Below are 6939 nucleotides of genomic sequence, written 5' to 3' on the forward strand. Positions count from 1 at the left end.
TTAAGGGCATTGACTCTCAGCAGAAGCCCAAGATAGAGAAAGGCTTATCTTGAAGAGCTTTGTGAGGGTGGCTTTTGTCTAATGGAGTGAATCCCAGAAAGACTCACAAGAGACCCATAACATTTTTAAGAAAGTGTTCAGAGGAACACTGCCAGCTTGGACTGAAAGGGTCCAAGGCAATACAAAATGAAAAGATGTCTTCTGACCCGCAAAATTCTACTGGTAGGATGCAGTCTGTGAAAACCACATAACTGCAAATATGGGCTGTCTTTCATGCAAAAGAAAGGATGGCTCAGAGGGCAGAACCAAGGACCCAGAGGATAGAATCAAGAACCATGGATGATTATCCCCAGGTCTTGAGTTGTAATCAAGGAATTTCCAACATTTGCCCAGCTGGATTTCAGCATTGCTGTGGACCAGTGATTCATGTGTGCCTGCATTTCTGCCCTTTTTGAACAGGGATGTCTATAGTCGTTATCCTATACATTCCATCATTGCCTGTTGGGTGTGTATAAGGCAGATAACTTGTATCTTTAGTCCATAGGTCTTCAGATCAAGAGGAATTGTACTCCAGGAGCTGTATTTAAGAAACTGTACCCTTGGGAGTTATTGTAAGATGTGGTCAAGGACTGAATAATATGGAATTTTAAATCAATCTCTGAAATATGAACAGGAGGTTAATGGACAGGGAGGAAGGATGTGTATTTTATGAATTGGAGGAATGGTTTATTGGTCATTGATTCATTTAAATTAGACTTGGCTGAGAGTGACAGAAAACCCAAAGTAACAATGGCTTCCACAAGATGGAATTTTATTTTTCTCTCATATAAAAATCTGGAGGTAAATGATCCAGGGCTAGTATAGGAGCTCTGTTCTATAAAGCCCTTGGGAAACCAGGCTGTTACCAACTTTCTGTTCCACCATTCCTAGGTGTGGCCCTCATGCTCCTATTCTAAAATGGACCTCCAACCCCACATTCCAAGCAAAAGGCTCGAGGAAGGGGAAAGAAGGGGTAAAGGGCGTGTATTTGTTGTCTTTTAAGGAAGATTGCTGGAATCTGCCACATCACACTTTTATTTACATCCCATTGGTGAGAACTTAATCACATGGTCACATCTAGCTGTAAGGAAATCTGGGAAATATAATCTTTATATGGGGTAGTAATGTGTATAGCTAAATGTTCTATTACTAATGAAGAAAGAGAGGAAAGATATTGAAGGACAGCTAACAGTCTTCTATAGTCAATATTGTTACTTGTAGAGAATAGAATCCACTCTAGGTAGTTTAAAAGAAAGGGCTTTATTAGACAATATTAGGTAGCTTATGAATCTCCAGAGCATCGTTTAGATGCTGAAAGTTCAGGACAACAGCAGCCAGGAGAAGCTCCCAACCACATCACATGGCTATTGTCATGGGACTCCCAATGCTGCCACCTCCTGATACTGGGACGTTAGGAATAGATACTGAAATCTCTGCCAGAGCTACCCCAAAAGAACCAAATGCCTTCAGACTATGCTTGCAAGAGAAGTTGATCTACCCGTGAGCATGGCTTCTGCCTCACATTTCTTATTTCCTCCTTTCCAGTCTCATGTGGATGCATCTATTTGAATTATAGCTGCAGGGGAGTCTGGGAAATGTAGTTTTTAGCTTTCCAGCCTATGTAGTATAGGAAGGCATACTAGAAGGGGATGGGAAAGTGTGTTGAGTGAGCCAATACACAGTGTATGCCACAGTCCATCATGTTGTATACTGCCTATCCATACAAACTTCCCATACTTAAATTTCAAAAAACAACAATAGCAACAAAATGTTCCCACCTAATATAATTCAACTATCATTATAGGAAAAAATCTTTCACCCTTTTTGTGAAAGGGAATACCCAATGTTTCATCAGGAACTGCATCAATCTCTGGGAAATGTTTGTGTCTCATCTATTCAGTCATAATATGATATTCTGTAATCAAGAAAGAAAATGTGTGTAGCAACTACAATCCTTGTTTCTGAAACTGGTCACAAAGCAATAGCTGGCATTTATAATTTCCTTCCTCTACTCTCTATTTTATGTTCCATAGCATCTTTTGTCTTATGACATTTTTTACTTTAAATCCTATTTTATTAAATTTTAGGATTACTATCTTCTGGATTCTTTTGGTTCATATATGCCTGGGGTAACTTTCTCTATTCTGTTTTCAACCTTTCCATTTCTTTTTCTTTAAATATATGCTTTGATAAATCGTGTTGATGGATTTTTAAAAATTGGTCTGAGAGTCTTGACCTTTTAGTTTTGAATTTAACACAATCACATTTATTGTATTTACAGTTAAATTGGGATTTACTTCAGTCATATTTTATATTTCACATGCTTCAAGTTTCATTCCCTCTATGCTATGTAGTTCTTCCCTATAGCCCATTGGTTAGGTTGAGTTTTCTTCTGCTGATTTAAAAGTTATATATTTATATTTTGTTTGTATTGTGGTTGCCCTTAATTTATTACCTATATTCATGTTTTTGAGTATGAATATAGGTATTTGAATAGATAATGTATCAATATCTATTTCTTCCCCTTAACAAGAAAGCACGAGTATATGAGTATACCCTCATATCTCTTTTTCTCCACCCCCTTCCAATATTGATATTATTTGTTATGGATGTGTTTTCTCTTTTTATCTTTTTTGATACAAACCTTTTTCTTTAAAGACAAAGATAGACTTTACCAAAGTTTTTTTTTTTTTTGGTGAGGGAGATTGGCCCGGTGCTAACATCTGTTGCCAATCTTCCTCTTTTTGCTTGAGGAAGATTGTCTCTGAGCTAACATCTGTGCCAATATTCCTATACTTTGTATATGGGATGCTGCCACAGTGTGGCTTGATGAGCGGTGTGTAGGTCCATGCCTGAGATCCAAACCTATGAACCCTGAGCCACTGAAGCGGAGCATGCAAACTTAACCACTATGTCATGGGGCTGGTCACTTACCAAAGTATTTGAACATTCTTATTTCTCCTATCTCTTGGAGCATCTCCTGAATTTGTTTCTCATCTTGAGTACTTTATTCAAGATTTTTTTCAATGTTTGTCTTTGTGTGGCAAAGCTTCTAAGGCTTTGTGTGCTGGAGAATATTTTAATTATGCTCTAACATTTGAATGACAATTTGCATGTAAAATTCTAGAATCAAAGTTCTCTTCCTTTGATACTTTAAAACACATTGTTCTATTCTTATCTTGCATCTAATGTTGCTGTTGAGTAGTATGATATTGATTTGCTCTTTCTAGTTACAATTTTCTCTTTATCCTTCATATTCTTACGTTTTACATTTTATATTATTACATTTTGTTATAATGTGTTTAAGTGTAGATTTTTTCCCTAATACTCCTGGTTGGCACTCTATGGGCCCTTTTAATCTAAGACTTTTCATCTTTCTTCAATTCTGGGTAGGTTACCTTCATTATTTAAAATATTATTTACTCCTCTGCATTTTTTCCCCTTCCTTCTGGAACCCCTAATTTTCCAGATGTTGGCGTTTCTACTCCTATCCTCCATATCTCTTGATTTTTCTTTTTATATTCCCTATCTCTTTGTCCTTTTTTGCTATCTCATTGGAAAGGTCCTTGATATGATCTTGAAATTTACTAATTTTTTCTTCAGCCTTATCTATCCTTCCATTTATTCTATCTCTGTGTTCTTTCTCTCAACTATTAGATTTTCAATTCTAATATTTCTTCTTGATTCTTTTTTTGTGAATTCTCATTATTGCCTCATATTGTTAATATAATTTGTTCTCTAAGTATATTTATGATTCTTATTTTGTTTTTGATCCTTCTATTCCAGTAATTCTTAGATTAATATGTGTGTGTGTGTGTGTGTGTGTGTGTGTGTGTAATATAGTTTATTGTTTTTCTCATGGTGGCTGTATTTTGGCCCATGAACTCCATCTGCTAATGCAGTGCTTCCCAAACTGTGGTGAAGAACCAGATTACTTTTGTTCCCAATCTATTCCAGGCCTATTTATTCTATAAAACTTTTTAAATGCCTACTTTCACTTTCTGTACGTATTAAAGACCAGGGATGTCAGTCCTTGGATCACACTTTGACTAGTATTGTCCTAATGTATATTGGGAAAGAGTATTGGTTCAGGGTGGTTTATTGTATTAGCCTTTCCAACTGTTCCTTTCTTTCACTCTGAGAAGATATATACATCACCACCTATTGCTATGTGATTTTCAATGCCTCTATGGAGACAGAGTGCACTTTCTTGCCCTATTGTCTGGCTTGGTTTTGTGACTTGCTTGGGCCAATGAAATATGGGCAGTGACAGCAATGCCAGTTCTGAACAGGAGCTTTAAGAGGCATCATGTGTTTCCACCAGCTCTCTTTTTACTTCCTCTCTGCTTTAAGAATAGTATGACCCAAATAGGGGCTGCTCCTACAGCCAAGCCTAGGTCCTAGAGTGATGCACATTGAGCCACAGAAGCTGACCTGCAATCACCAACATGTAATGTAAGCAAGAAATATATGTTAGTTGTTGTAAACCAAGAATTGGCAAACTATATTCCATGGGCCAAATTCAATCTACTGTCTGTTTTTGTTTTTTTTTTTATAATTTTATTTATTTATTTTTTCCCCCAAAGCCCCAGTAGATAGTTGTATGTCATACCTGCACATCCTTCTAGTTGCTGTATGTGGGACACGGCCTCAGCATGCCCGGGATCCGAACCCGGGCCGCCAGCAGCGGAGCGCGAGCACTTAACTGCTAAGCCACGGGGCCAGCCCTACTGTCTGTTTTTGTAAGGCCCATAAGCTAAGAATTTTTTTTCACTTTTGAAAGGTTGAAAAGTAATCAAAACACACACATATGGTAAATTAATTTATCACAAAAGAGTCAAGAATATACAATGGGGAAAGAACAATCTCTTCAATAAATGATGTTGGGAAAGCTGGATAGCCACATGCAAAAGAATAAAACTGGACCACTATCTTACATCATACCCAAATATTAACTCAAATGGATTAAAGACTTGAACATAAGACCTGAAACCATAAAACTCCTGAAAGAAAACATAGGCAGTGGCTCCTTGACATGGGTTCTGGTGACGATTTTTTGGATTTGACACCAAAAGCAAAAGCAACAAAAGCAAAAAATAAACAAGTGGGACTACATCAAAATAAAAAGCTTCTGCACAGCAAAGGAAACCACCAACAAAATGAAAAGGCAATCTACAGAGTGGGAGAAAATATTTGCAAATCATATCTCTGATAAGGAGTTAATATCCAAAATATTTAAAGAATTCATAAAACTCAATAGCAAAAAAAAATCCAATTAAAAAATGGGCAGAAGATCTGAATAGATAATTTTCCAAAGAAGACATACAGATGGCTAACAGACATATGAAAAAGTGTTCAACACCACTAATCATGAGGGAAATGCAAATCAAAACCACAATGATATATCACCTCACACCTGTTAGAATGGCTGTTGTCAAAAAGATGAGATAAGAAGTGTTGGCAAGGATGTAGAGAAAAGGGAACTCTTGTGCATTGTTAGTGCATTGTTACAGCCATTATGTAAAACAGTATGGGTTCCTCAAAAAAATTAAAAATAGAATTACCTTATGATCCAGCAATTCCACTTCTGGATATTTATCTGAAGGAAACAAAAACACTAACTTGAAAAGATATATGCACCCCCATGTTCATTGCAGCATTATTTACAATAGCCAACAGACGGAAGCAACCTAAGTGTCCATCGGTGGTGAATGGATAAGGAAAATGTGGTATATACATACAATGGAATATTATTCAGCCTTAAAAAAAGAAGGAAATCTTGCCATTTGTGAAAATATGGATGGACCTTGAGGGCGCTATGCTAAGTGAAATAAGTCAGAGAAAGACAAATACCATATGATCTCACTTATATGTGGAATTTAAACAAAACAAAAAAAACAAACTCATAGATACAGAGAACAGATTGGTGGTTTCCAGAGGTGGGGAAGTGGAGGGTGGGTGAAATGAGTGAAGGGGATCAAAAGATACAAACTTCCAATTATAAAATAAATGTAATGGGGATGTAATGTACAGCATAGTGACTATAGTTAATAATACTATACTGTATATTTGAAAGTTGCTAAGAGAGTAGATCTTAAAAATTCTCACCATAATGAAAAAAATTTGTAACTATGTGTAGTGAGGGATGTTATCTAGACTTATTGTGATGATCATCTAGCAATATATACAAATATCAAATCATTATGTTGTACACCTGACACTAATATAATGCTATATGTCAATTATATCTCAATTAAGGAAGTAATCAAGAGCCAGCCCGATGGCCTAGTGGTTGAAGTTCGGTGCTCACTGCTTTGGTGGCCCGGATTCACTTCCTGGTTACAGAACCACACTGCTCATCTGTCAGTTGCCATGCTGTGGCAGCAGCTTACATAGAAGAACTAGAACGACTTACAACTAGGATATACAACCACGCCCTGGGGCTTTGGGGAGGGGAAAAAAAAAGAGGAAGATTGGTAACAGATGTGGGTGAATCTTTCCCTGCAAAGAAAAATAAAGTAATCAAAAGAAGAATAGGGGCTGGCCTGGTGGCATAGTGGTTAAGTTCACGCATTCCACTTCAGCGGCCCGGGGTTTGCTGGTTCGGATCCTGGGGCCAGACCTACTCACCATTCATCAAGTCATGCCCAGGCAGTGTCCCACACAGAAGAGCTACAACTCTACAACTATGATATACAACTATGTACTGGGGCTTTAGGGAGAAAAAAAAAAAGAGGAAGATTGGCAACAGATGTTAGCACAGGGCCAATCTCCCTCAAAAAAAAAAAAAGGAGGAAGAATATTTTGTGACACGTGAAAACTATCGGAAGTTCAAATTTTAGTGTTCATGAAGCTTTATCAGAACACAACCACACATTCATTTACATATTGTCTATGGCT

This window comes from Ceratotherium simum, chromosome 22 (genome assembly GCF_057802395.1).
Source record: "Ceratotherium simum simum isolate JZ-2026a chromosome 22, ASM5780239v1, whole genome shotgun sequence".
Lineage (NCBI taxonomy): Eukaryota > Metazoa > Chordata > Mammalia > Perissodactyla > Rhinocerotidae > Ceratotherium > Ceratotherium simum.